Source organism: Dendrobates tinctorius, unplaced genomic scaffold (assembly GCF_039654945.1).
Source record: "Dendrobates tinctorius isolate UK_male_01 unplaced genomic scaffold, ASM3965494v1 ptg000150l, whole genome shotgun sequence".
Classification (NCBI taxonomy): Eukaryota; Metazoa; Chordata; class Amphibia; order Anura; family Dendrobatidae; genus Dendrobates; species Dendrobates tinctorius.
The window spans coordinates 8,516,654-8,529,283 of record NW_027361817.1 but is presented as its reverse complement, the minus strand read 5'-3'; the positions used below and the strand labels follow the sequence as shown (position 1 = coordinate 8,529,283).

Here is a 12,630-nt window from a genome sequence, read left to right as displayed (position 1 = left end):
CTCAGCTTATATTCGAGTCATATACGCCAGGGGGTCGGAGGGGGAGCGGGGGTGTCAGGTCATACTTACCCCTCCTGGTGCGGTCTCTGCAGCCCCCCTGCTTCTCCCACGGTCTCCCTTCCTTCAGCGGTCACATGGTAGCACTCTTTAAACTCATGAATATGCGCATATTCATGAGATTAATGAGCGGTACCACATGACTGCTGAAGGCAGGAAGGAAGACAGTGGGAGAACGGAGCTGCAGAGACCATGCCAGGACCGGGTAAGTATAGGCTATATTCACCTGTCCCCACTCCATCGCTGCTTGCTGCTGTCTGATGTGTCCTCTGTCAGTGACATTCATAAAGCGGAGGGCGCGGTGACGTGGTTAGTGCGCGCCGTGCCCTCTGCTGCCTGAATGTCACTGACAGATGACGTGGCAGATAGCGGTGAGCAGCTGCGATGTACGCAGGAGAGGTAAATGTCTCAGGTGCCCGGTCCTGAGCCAGCAGCGACACCGGCACCTGACACCCAGCGACAGAGAGGTGAGTATGTAATTTGTTTGATTTTTCTTTGCAGCAGCAGCAGCATATGGGGGCATAATGTATGGAGCATGTTATGGAGGCATGATATATGGAGCATCTTATGGGGGCATAATATATGGGGGCAGCATATGGGGGCATGATATATGGAGCATCTTATGGGGGCAGCATATGGGGGCATAATATATGGAGCAGCATATGGGGGCATAGTCTATGGAGCAGCACATGGGGGCATAATCTATGGAGCAGCATATGGGGGCATAATCTATAGAGCATCTTATGGGGGTATAATATATGGAGCAGCATATGGGGGCATAATCCATGGAGCAGCATATGGGGGCGCATATGGGAGCATAATATATGCAGCAGCATATGGGGGCATAATCTATGGAGCAGCAAATGGGGCATAATATATGGAGCAGCATATGGGGGTATAATGTATGGAGCATCTTATGGGGGCAGTATATGGGGCATAATAAATGGAGCAGCATATGGGGGCATAATCCATGGAGCAGCATATGGGGGTATAATGTATGGAATATCTTATGGGGGCAGCATATGGGGCATAATAAATGGAGCAGCATATGGGGGCATAATCCATGGAGCAGCATATGGGGGCATAATCTATGGATCATCTTATGGGGGCAGCATATGGGGGCATAATCTATGGAGCATCTTATGGGGGTATAATCTATGGAGCATTTTATGGGGCCATAACCTTTATGGAGCAGCATATGGGGCATATTCTAGGGAGCATCTTATGGGACCATTATTAACCTTTGTGCAGCATTATATGGGGTGTATTTTGTATGGAGCATCTTATGGGGCCATCATGGACTGTATGGGGCTCCTAATTCAATATGGCTATTCAAAAACATTTATCCTACTGATGTCTCAAATATTTTTACTTTTATTAGTATCTATTTTTATTTTTGAAATTAACCAGTAGCTGCTGCATTTTCCACCCTAGGCTTATACTCGAGTCAATAAGTTTTCCCAGTTTTTTGTGGCAAAATTAGGGGGGTCGGCTTATACTCGGGTCATCTTATACTCGAGTATATACGGTAATAAGCATGGAATCCTTTTTTCCCTTTAATTCCTGTAAAAAAAAATGTTTTGTTTTGGATCCCAGCCAAGGATATATATTAATAAAAAGCAGAAGCACATCTGGGTTATTGTTTTGCATTTTCTGTATTATATTGCATAAGAAACCATTTTTAATTTAATTTTTGTTCAAATTAGAGCAAAATAAATTAAGCTGAGTTGAAGCAATTCTAGCACATCATTTATTACTAAAATTCTCATGGCTTTCATAGAACAGTCAGCATCGAAATGGCAGCAGCTGTTGTTTCAGAATCACTCTGCATGAATTTCACTTACATATGTTTGAATATTTCCTAATATCTGGGTGATGGCTCTGTTCAATCAAGTTCAGCTTAGGCTTAGAGACGTCGACCTCCTGACGTTAAATACTGGAGAGATGTGTAGACAAATTTAAGTCATCATGCAAATTACAGAAGAGAACATTTCTGCTTCTCCTTCTATTAGGGTTAAAAAACAATTTTGGTTGTTTCTAAGCAACTGAGCTTATATTGTTCATAAATTGTAGTCACTAAGAAAGTTCTAAGAATATTTTCAATGTAGCATAGAATATGCATAGAATATGGCCAATTTTACCCATCCATGATTCACAGTCCTTGATGTGCCTGAGCTCAGCCGTCTCATACTCTGGATGCTTATCAGGTTGTTGGTCAGGAGACCTGCGGCTAGTCCACACATCACATACCATGAAACAAGGATGTGTGAAGCTAGCTGTCAGGTAACCTGGGACCAGGGGCTCCTTCCCTGTCCCTAAAACTAGAGGGTGCTCTAGTTTGCCCTACTCCCCGGCATACTTCTGAAGGTGAAGATGCTTGGGCCTCCACCCTTGCCTTATCTCCTGAGTTAGCCCTCTGTCTGTTCTCTTCTCCCACCCAGGGAAGAGAGGCACTACTGTACACCATAATACAACAATCCAACAAACAAGGCAACACAAACAAGAGTAAACAGAAAACTCCAAGCATACAAAATATTCCCTCACATATAACAGAGGAATGCAGCAGGGCATGGAGATAGGGGAATAAACCAAAATAAAGAAGGATAGGGAATTACCACACATGCAAACCAAACAACAGTCACAGATAACTCCAACTCTCCTTGTCATATGAACTCCTCTCCCTCCATTAGCCATGCAGCAAATGCTTGCTCTGATGAGGATTTGTATCAGAGCCCAGATTATAAAGGGGGAGGGAGTGACTAACCGAGCTCAGCTGTGAACATAGGGATTTCCAACATTGCCGATTAACCCCTGTTCTCTTAGAAGAAATTACACATTTAAAATAAATGAGAAGTGCTTCTTCTCAGCACCAGAGTAGGAGCAATCAGACACTGCGGTCCTCTGACTCCACACTGTCATGGTAACTCCATGACACTAGCCTAAAGATGGTGCAATTATAAGGTAGCTAATCCATTTAAGATACGGTTGGCCAATCCACAGCATAAATCCAAGTTTCAGCTCCAAATTTCTGCTGATCTTCTTTATGGCAAATATCTGGCAAGTGACAATTGTTTAATAAAACAATAATAAAGATAGTATTTGTTTCCTAACCTAAAGAAATATCAGAATAATCTAAGAATGACCTTCAGATCCTTTTTTAAATTCTTTTACAAATAAATCATTCTAATAAGAGATGAAAAGATTGATTTGTGGGACTCTGATCCATCAGCCAGGTCAGTAGTCTCAGGCTGTTGGACTGGAGGCTTGCAAATCTCTTACCTTCCAGGATCCCTAACGTTGCTTTTAATTAATGAATATGCTCAAGTCGACCCGAATATAAGTTGAGGAGCCTAATGTTGCCACGAAAAACTGGGTAAACTTATTGACTCGAGTATAAGCCGGGTATGAATTGTCCCTTCATCTCTATCCTTGTATGCATGGCTCCCCCATCCCTGTCATTGTATGCATGGCTCCTCATCCCTGTCCTTGTATGCATGGCTCCCCCATCCTGTCCTTGTATGCATGGCTCCTTAACCCCTATCCTTGTATGCATGGTTCCTTATCCTCTTTCCTTGTATGCATGGTTCCTATAAAAAAAATTCCTACTTATCTTGCCTGCACACCGTCACTGCATCTTGTTCTGGAGCAAGCAGCTCTTCCTGCTGAGTGATCACATGGCCCCGCTCATTAAAGTAATGAATATTCACTCCATGCCTATGGGAGTGGAGAGGTGTGAATATTCATTACCTTAATATGCGGTCCACGTGATTGCTCAGCTGAAAGAGCTGCTGTGCCGGAAAGAACGAGATGCAGCAAGGATGCGCAGGGAAGGTAACTAGGATGTGTGCTGGAAGCTGATGGCTGCGGCTGTCACTGTGCGCTATTACAAAGAAATGAATATTCATTTCTCTTTAGAAGGGGCACAGGCCTCCGGCTCCTGCCTCTTCTCCATCGCTCCCCCTCCTTTGCCATCTTTCTGGGACAATTGACTTGTGCATAAGCCGAGGGGGGCGTTTTAAGCACACAAAAAATGTGCTGAACAACTCGGCTTGTACACAATTATATACGGTATCTGGGATGGCATGAAATTAGCTGTGTGTAACACTGCAAAGATTATGTCATGTCTGGGATTCCAGAAAGAAAAAGATTTTTTAAGCTTCCTGTTCACTCCTAAAAGTAAACCACCAAGAGTATATATAAAAATAAATGAATAAAAGAAATAAAAAAATAAATAATGTCAAAATGGTGCAAAAAAAAACCAGTAGCAAAACTCAAGTAAAGGATTAATATAGTACAAATGCCTTTATTGATAAAATTGGCAAATTGGTGCAAACATGCTAGAGTGCACACACAAACAAAATTGATTAAAACTGCCACAGAAATATCAATTATATTAAAAAATGATTATAAAACATTAGGATAAATATCAGGTACCAAGATTAAATATAAAAGATAGTATTAGTAGAGAAACTCCTAATCAGCCAATAAATGCCAAGAAAACAATGTGTGATCACGACAAAAACACACTACTCAGTCAAATAGCGCCAATAAATAAATTTCAAGTAGACACTACATGGAATTATATGTATATGTGACCAGAAAGAACTATCACTAGTATGATATCTGGGCAACCATGGTCAGACACCCATCATAAACAAAGTGTACATGGCCGAAAAGGAATATACAGTATATAGGTACCTGAAAAAATAGATGGCAGACCAAAAGTTGTGCAGAGCACGCTCCAACGCGCGTTTCGGATCGGCATCCTTTGATCCAAAACGCACGTCAGGGCGTGCTCCGCACAACTTTTGGTCTGCCATCTATTTTTTCAGGTACCTATATATATTTCTTTTCGGCCATGTACACTTTGTTTATGATGGGTGTCTGATCATGGTTGCCCAGATATCATACTACTGATAGTTCTTTCTGGTCATCTGGTCACATACATATTATTCCATGTAGTGTCTACTTGATATTTATTTATATATGAAAAAAGGGGGTGACAAATAAAAAAAAACCCAATTAAAACTTAATATAAATAGAAACTAATTTAAGGTATGTCCAACAATTGAATGGCAGACCATTCGGAATACACTCCTAAAAGTAAGCCGCCAAGAGTATATATAAAATAAATGAATAAAAGAAATAAAAAAATTAAAAATGTAAAAATGGTACAAATAAACCAGTAGCAAAACTCAGGTAAAGGATTGGTGCTATTTGACTGAGCAGTGTGTTTTTGCCTTGATCACACATTGTTTTCTTGGCATCTATTGGCTGATTAGGAATTTCTTTATTAATACTGTCTTTTATATTTAATCTTGGTACCTGATATTTATCCTAATGTTTATAATCATTTTTTATTATTATTGATATTTCTGTGGCAGTTTTAATCAATTTTGTTTGTGTGGGCACTCTTTCACGTTTGCACCAATTTACCAATTTTACCAATAAAGGCATTTGTACTATGTTAATCCTTTACCTGAGTTTTGCTACTGGTTTATTTGTACCATTTTTACATTTTTAATTTTTTAATTTTTTTATTTCTTTTATTCATTTATTTTATATATACTCTTGGTGGCTTACTTTTAGGAGTGTATTCCGAATGGTCTGCCATTCAATTGTTGGACATACCTTAAATTAGTTTCTATTTATATTAAGTTTTAATTGGTTTTTTTTTTATTTGTCACCCCCTTTTTTCATATATATAATTTTTGGTATTACGTCCTGTTTTTGGTTTTAAGCCTCCTGTTCAGCAGCAAGAGAATATTGACCTGTCTGATGGATCATAGTCCTGCAAATTGATCCTTCCATATCTTCTTAGGATGATGAGTTTGTAAAAGAAGTTTATAAAGGATCTGTCAGTCCTAGATTACTCTAATTTTTCTTTAACATAAACCCATCTTTGGTCCTAGGGCTATGTTCACACAGATCACTGAGTTTATCAGAATAGTGAAGTCTGCAAATTGTGTGCTCAGTGTGCAGCTCCCTGTCCCATCCACATGGCGGAACAGGTGGGGGAGCTACTTGCTATTTAGATTCATCAGACCAAACTGCCTTTTTTAAAGACTAGTCTATGGCCTGTGCGAAAAGTAGTCCATGTGCATTAGTACATATGTTAGAATTCAGTCCCTGTGCTGACCATTTTCCACACAGAGAGCACACAAACTGAAAATACATAAGGAACACATACATGAAACAAATACACCTGAACAAAGTTTGAGGATATGTTTAGAGATCTGTTTCATGGATGTGTTCTGTCCATGTTTATATCTGTGAAGACTTACTCATATTAGTTTATAGGGTCGTTCACATGTCCATTTTATTGCTGACTTAATAACCACAAAAATCAGAACACTGGAATGGCCATTTTGGATCCTACTCATGGATCAAATTACTTATTCAAGGTGCATGGAAAACTCAGACACCACACTGTAGCCATACTAGTTGCACCCTTTCACAGTTAGTTTTCCACTGACTGTTTTATAGGTGAAGCAAGGAATTTAGAAAAAAACTTTATCAGGATTTTTTTCATACAAGAAATAATGATGATCAGACAGTGATGGCAAGCACTGACCAAAACTGTTGAAAATTGGCTCCAAAATACTAATTAAAATCAGTGAGTTTTCACATATCCAAAAAAAAGTCTAAATGAGACCTAAGGGCTGATTCAGATATTGGTGATTTTCATACGAGTACGTTCAATGATTTTCGCAATTACATTCTGAACCCTTTACAGTCCATCCTAGTGATCACATGTCCAAGATTTTTGCAGTTAGACTTGTGGACAAACATACCGAGATTCGTCCATTTTTTATTCGAATCTAGTATCGAACTCGCTAAAGCAAGTTCATAGATCTGAGACAAAATTGGACTTCAATAGGATTAGAGATCAGCAAATGTGTTCGGAAAATGTTTTCAAATCTCAAATTCGACACAAACGTAGCACATTTGGATCCGTGTTCGCTTTCACAAGCATTTTTACTCAAAGTCAGCAAAAATCAGTCATGGTTCGATAAATCATTGCGCTTTTGTATGACTTTGGCTAGAATAGTGATGCTGTTTGATGAGCGGAGATGATGGGGGACATGTTTGATTAGAGGAGAGAGTGTGGAGAGGCTAAAGGTGCTTCTGAAGAGATTACAGGAGCGGCACACTTTTCTTTTTTTTCTCTTAACTTTATGTGTGTTGATTCTGGCAATGAATCACGGCGAAAAAAACATCCACAACGTCATGACACAAGGTCTTCTGTGATTGGTTGCCGAAGTCATATGTCGCTGCCCATATAAAAATATCTTGTTTTGCTGGCACCATTTGCTCAGTGTCAGACAGTGCAGAGAGGTCACTCCTGCGCTAGTGTTGGTGCTGAAAGGGAACTTATCAGTGAAATATATAGGATCCTGTCCTGTGTGAAACCGATCTTTCAGCATTGAAGTAGATTGTGCAAAAACTGAGCATCTGTCTCCGGAAGCCCCATTTGCTACTTCAAATCATTTGTGCTGAAACTGTGTTTCAGTGGCAAATCCAAAGGCCAGATTTCCACTTTAAAATCGTTAGGACTAATATTGGGTTGCATCCTGGAGGGCCAATTAGGTACTCTATATCATTTGTGCTAAAACTATGTTTCAGTGGAAAATCAGAAGGCCAGGTTTGCACTTAAAAATCATTAGGCCTAATGTAGTGTTAAAGGCACAAGGCCCAACTAGTTACTCCAAATCATTTGTGCTAAAAACTGTGTTTCAATGACGAATCAGAAGGCCAGATTTCCACATAAAAATTGTTAGGCCTAATATTGTGGTGCTGCCACAAGTCCCAATTAGCTACTCCAAATTATTTGTGCTAAAACTGTGTTTCAGTGGCAAATCAGAAGGCCAGATTTCCACGTAAAAATTGTTAGGCATGACATTGTTGTTCAGACACACTATCTAAGAAAATAAATAGCAGGGTACAATAGATGAAGGCTACTATTATCATGAGTGGGAAAAAGCAAGGTTTTATTGGAAGGGGGAATAGGCTTGGTGTTCGACGTGTATGTGGGTTAGATGTTGATATGAATGAAAGATCAACTGAACAAACACCATCTCGTTCAAAGACTGCTGACAACATCTGTTACTTTTCGGCCTACTTGACTCCCTTTCTTTCGCAGCCAAACAGCGGTACAGCTTGTAGGTAAGGCTGAGAAAGAGCATGTGCTCCAGTGGATGGCAAGCACTGCATCAGTTTGCCTCTCCTTTTCTTCCTCCACCTCAACATTACACACAGTACAATCCTCAGAGGTGGCACCCCAAATCACCCTTGTCTCCCCATGTCAAAAACTTAAAAATGCTCAACTGACTGCTGGGAACCTCAAATGAGCCATTTTGAAGAGCTGTTCACACATTGTATTCCATGGGCATCAGAGGTCTGCTCCGAAGAATCACAGAATAAAGAAGAGGAAAACATTTGCACCGATGCCCAAAATTATTTGCATGTTGGATCCGGGGCTGGACGAAGTAGGGTCCAAGCAGAATCCAGACCCTCATAACCAGACGTTAACAACCAAGGGTGGAGGTTATACTGATGAGATTCAGATACCAGAGGCACACTTGGACTTTTCTTTTGGTGTCAGGGCAGGAAAAGGAAGAAGGTGACTCTCAGGGTGAGGAGTGTGAGAACATAGAGGATGTCGATGAGGTTGTAAATCCCACTTGGTGTGAACCCAAAAGTACACAGCTGAGTATCTCAGCAGAGGAGGTGCTGGAAGTGGAAGATGAGGAGGTTATGTAGCAGCTTCCCACACAAACATGAAGTAATGCAACCATGACAAGCACTGTATCCTCAGCCCCAATTCTGGCTGTGGCCAGCACTAGTCACAAGTGTGAAGTTCACAGGGGCGGCTAGGTTTGCCTAGCCTGGGCATTTTTTGAGACTGCAAAGGACCACCCAACACACAGTATCTCTAAAATTTGAAAAAAGAAATCAGTAGAAGCAAAAATTGCAATAATTTGATGACATGCATGAACTAGCACATGCACAATCAACATGTCTTTGTCATGATCCAGGATGGGCTTTGTCTTTGGCCTGTCCTGGTCAGACAGGGGTTAATTGTTTCTGCCTCTGTTGTGAGTTCATTTTCCCCTTCACTACTGAGGCCCGAGGAACTCCCTCTTCTGGTAAAGAAAGGTAGTGAGCCTGATTATCAAACACCTGAGCCTGATGTTGATGACTGGCTGAGTGGAGTTACTGACTGGATATAAGGCTGCCAACGCCCTTCTGCCCTGCGGGTGATTTCTCTGTGGGATCCTTGGAGACCAGTCTGAATTCCTGCTCCTCTAAAGCTAAGTTTTCTGCTCGGCTTTTTGCATTTGTGCTTTGACTTTGTTTTGCTTTGTTTTTCTGGATTTCTGCGATTCCCTGCTGGGGTGTGCTGAATTCCTTTAGCTCTGTCTTCTGAAAATACCTGAGTGCTGATTTAGTTTTTGAAGCCTAGCTGCTTCAGGGTCTTTTTCATATCAGATTGTTGGCTTATGTCTTTGATAGGGTTTTGGCAGATTGCAGACAGCAACCTTCCTTTCCTGTTCTGTTTAGTTAGCTTGGGCCCCATCGTTTGCTCAGCCTATCTTTCTATCTGTGTGAGTGTTTTTTCATCTTGCTTCACAGTCATTATATGTTGGGGGCTGCCTTTTACTTTGGGGTCTGCTCTGGGGCAGTTTAGATTTCCTTTTCTGTCTTTAGGCTATTTAGTGCTCCGGCTGTGATCGAGGGGTCTAGGGCATCGTAGGAACCCCCCACGGCTACTGCTAGTTGTGTTGATAGGTTCAGGGGTCTGCAATCTGATAGTTGCCAACTTCTCTGGTTTTCTGGACGTAGCTTCTATTTTTGTGTCTGCCTCCTAAGGTGACTCAATCATAACAGAATCACCCGCCATACCGCAGATCCTAGGGTACTCAATAGCAGGAAAGAATTGTATAAAAAAAAAAAAAGTGTGTATATTTTTTCCTCTATATCTTTGAGGCCGTAGGGGGAATTTTTTTTTCTCTCAATGGAGATAAAGCAATTGTCTGATCGTGTGGAGCAGCTCGCTGCGGAAGTGCGGGGAATTTCCGCCTACCTTGCTCATTCACATGCTGCTGAACCAAAGATTCCTACACCTGATATATTTTTTGGGGATCGGTCTAAATTTTTGAATTTCAAAAATAATTGTAAATTATTTTTTGCCTTGAAGCCTAACTCGTCAGGGAGCTCCGCGCAGCAGGTTAAAATTGTCATCTCTTTGCTGCGTGGTGATCCCCAGGATTGGGCATTTTCTTTGAAACCAGGTGATCCTATTCTGACTAATGTGAACGCATTTTTTCAGGCCTTGGGGTTGTTGTATGACGAACCTAATGCCATTGATCAGGCTGAAAAGACCCTGCTGGCATTGAACCAGGGTCGTGATTCTGCAGAATTGTACTGTCAAAAATTCCGAAAGTGGGCAGTACTTACTACCTGGAATGATAATGCCTTGGCTGCTCTCTTTCGGAAGGGGTTGTCAGAAGTCGTAAAAGATACTATGGTGGGATTTCCTGTTCCCTCTGGTCTTGACGATTCTATGTCATTAGCCATTCAGGTTGATCGGCGTTTGCGCGAACGCAAAGCTGCATGAGAGGTGTTGCCACCTGTTGAACAAATGTCTGAACCTATGCAATGTGATAGAGTTTTTTCCAGAGAGCAGCGTCAGGAGTTCAGAAGGCGTAATAAGTTGTGTTTTTTCTGTGGAGATGCCTCGCATATTATTTCTGTCTGTCCTAAACGAGAGAAACGCTTTGCACACACGTTTTCTGTTGGTGGTGTTCAACCTAAGTTTCTTCTGGCTATTACTCTGATCTGCTCCCTGTCCACATTTTCCGCCAAGGCTTTTGTGGATTCGGGAGAAGCCCTAAACCTAATGGACTTGGATTTTGCTAAACGTTGTGGATTTCCGATGACACCTCTGCAGACGCCTATCCCTTTGAGGGGATTGATGCTACTCCTTTGGCTAAAAATAAACCTCAGTTTTGGATCCAGGTGGTAATGCGGGTGCCCCAGACCATCAAGAAAATTGCAGATTTTTGGTGTTGCATAATCTGCATGATACTATTGTTCTGGGGTTTCCCTGGTTACAAATTCATAATCCAGTTTTGGATTGGAAATCTGTGTCTGTGGTGAGTTGGGATTGTCGGTGTGCCTTTAGTGAGGCTCCGGTGTTTTCCACCTCTCCTCAGTCGCATGATGTTCCTGATTATTTGGCGGACTTTTATGATGTATTTAGTGAGAATGAGTCTGCGTCTCTGCCTCCTCATAGGAGTTATGACTGTGCAATTGAACTGAGCCCGGGGTGTAAATTTCCCAAGGGTCGGCTCTTCAATTTATCTGTACCCGAGCACGAGGCTATGCAATCCTATATTAAGGAGGCGTTGGAGAAGGGTCATATTAGACCATCCTCGTCACCCTTAGGTGCCGGGGTTTTTTTTGTAGCCAAAAAGGATGGATCATTAAGACCTTGTATTGATTATCGTGCCCTCAACAAAATTACTGTTAAATATCAGTATCCGTTACCCCTGATTTCTGATCTATTCTCCAGAGTTAAAGGTGCTTGCTGGTTTACCAAGCTTGACCTCAGGGGGGCGTATAATCTTATTCGCATTAAGCATGGGGATGAATGGAAGATGGCGTTTAATACTCCGGAGGGACATTTTGAGTACCTGGTGATGCCTTTTGGGCTCACTAATGCCCCTTCTGTGTTCCAGTGCTTCATGAACGATATTTTCTGAGATTTTGTCGATAAATTTTTGATTATCTATCTGGATGATATTTTGATCTTCTCCAAGGATTGGGATTCTCATGTGGAACATATTCGGACTGTGTTCCGGATCTTGAGGGAGAATTCCCTGTATGTCAAAGGATCTAAATGCCTTTTTGGAGTACAGGGGATTTCTTTTTTGGGATTTATTTTGTCCCCATCAACTATTGAAATGGACCCGGCCAAGGTACAGGCCATTTACGATTGGGTTCAGCCCACTTTGAAGGCCCTCCAGAAGTTTTTGGGTTTTGCTAATTTTTATCGGAAATTTATAGCAAAATTTTCTAGTATTGCCAAGCCATTGACTGATTTGACTAAGAAGGGTGCTGATGTGTTAAATTGGTCTCCGGAGGCTGTTTCTTCCTTTCAGGAGCTGAAGCGAAGATTCACCTCCGCCCCGGTTTTGCGGCAACCTGATGTCTCACTTCCGTTCCAGGTAGAGGTGGATGCTTCTGAGATTGGTGCAGGAGCTGTTTTGTCCCAAAAGGATCCTGTAACATCTAAAATGAATCCCTGTGCTTTCTTTTCCCGAAAGTTCTCTCCATCTGAACGTAACTATGATGTGGGGAATCGGGAACTGTTGGCCATGAAATGGGCACTTGAGGAGTGGAGACATTGATTGGAGGGAGCTAAGCATCAAGTCGTGGTCCTCACTGACCACAAGAATTTGATTTACCTAGAGTCGGCTAAGCGCTTGAACCCTAGACAGGCTAGGTGGGCCTTGTTTTTAACACGTTTTGATTTTGTGGTTTCTTTTCTTCCTGGAACTAAGAATG

The 12,630-nt window shown here is 41.6% G+C and overlaps 1 protein-coding gene across 1 annotated transcript in view; it reads left to right on the top strand.

Moving 5' to 3' along the window:
- TMEFF2 (transmembrane protein with EGF like and two follistatin like domains 2) overlaps positions 1-12,630 on the top strand; it is a 1,040,676-nt gene that overhangs the window by 486,482 nt on the left and 541,564 nt on the right. The window lies entirely within an intron of this gene.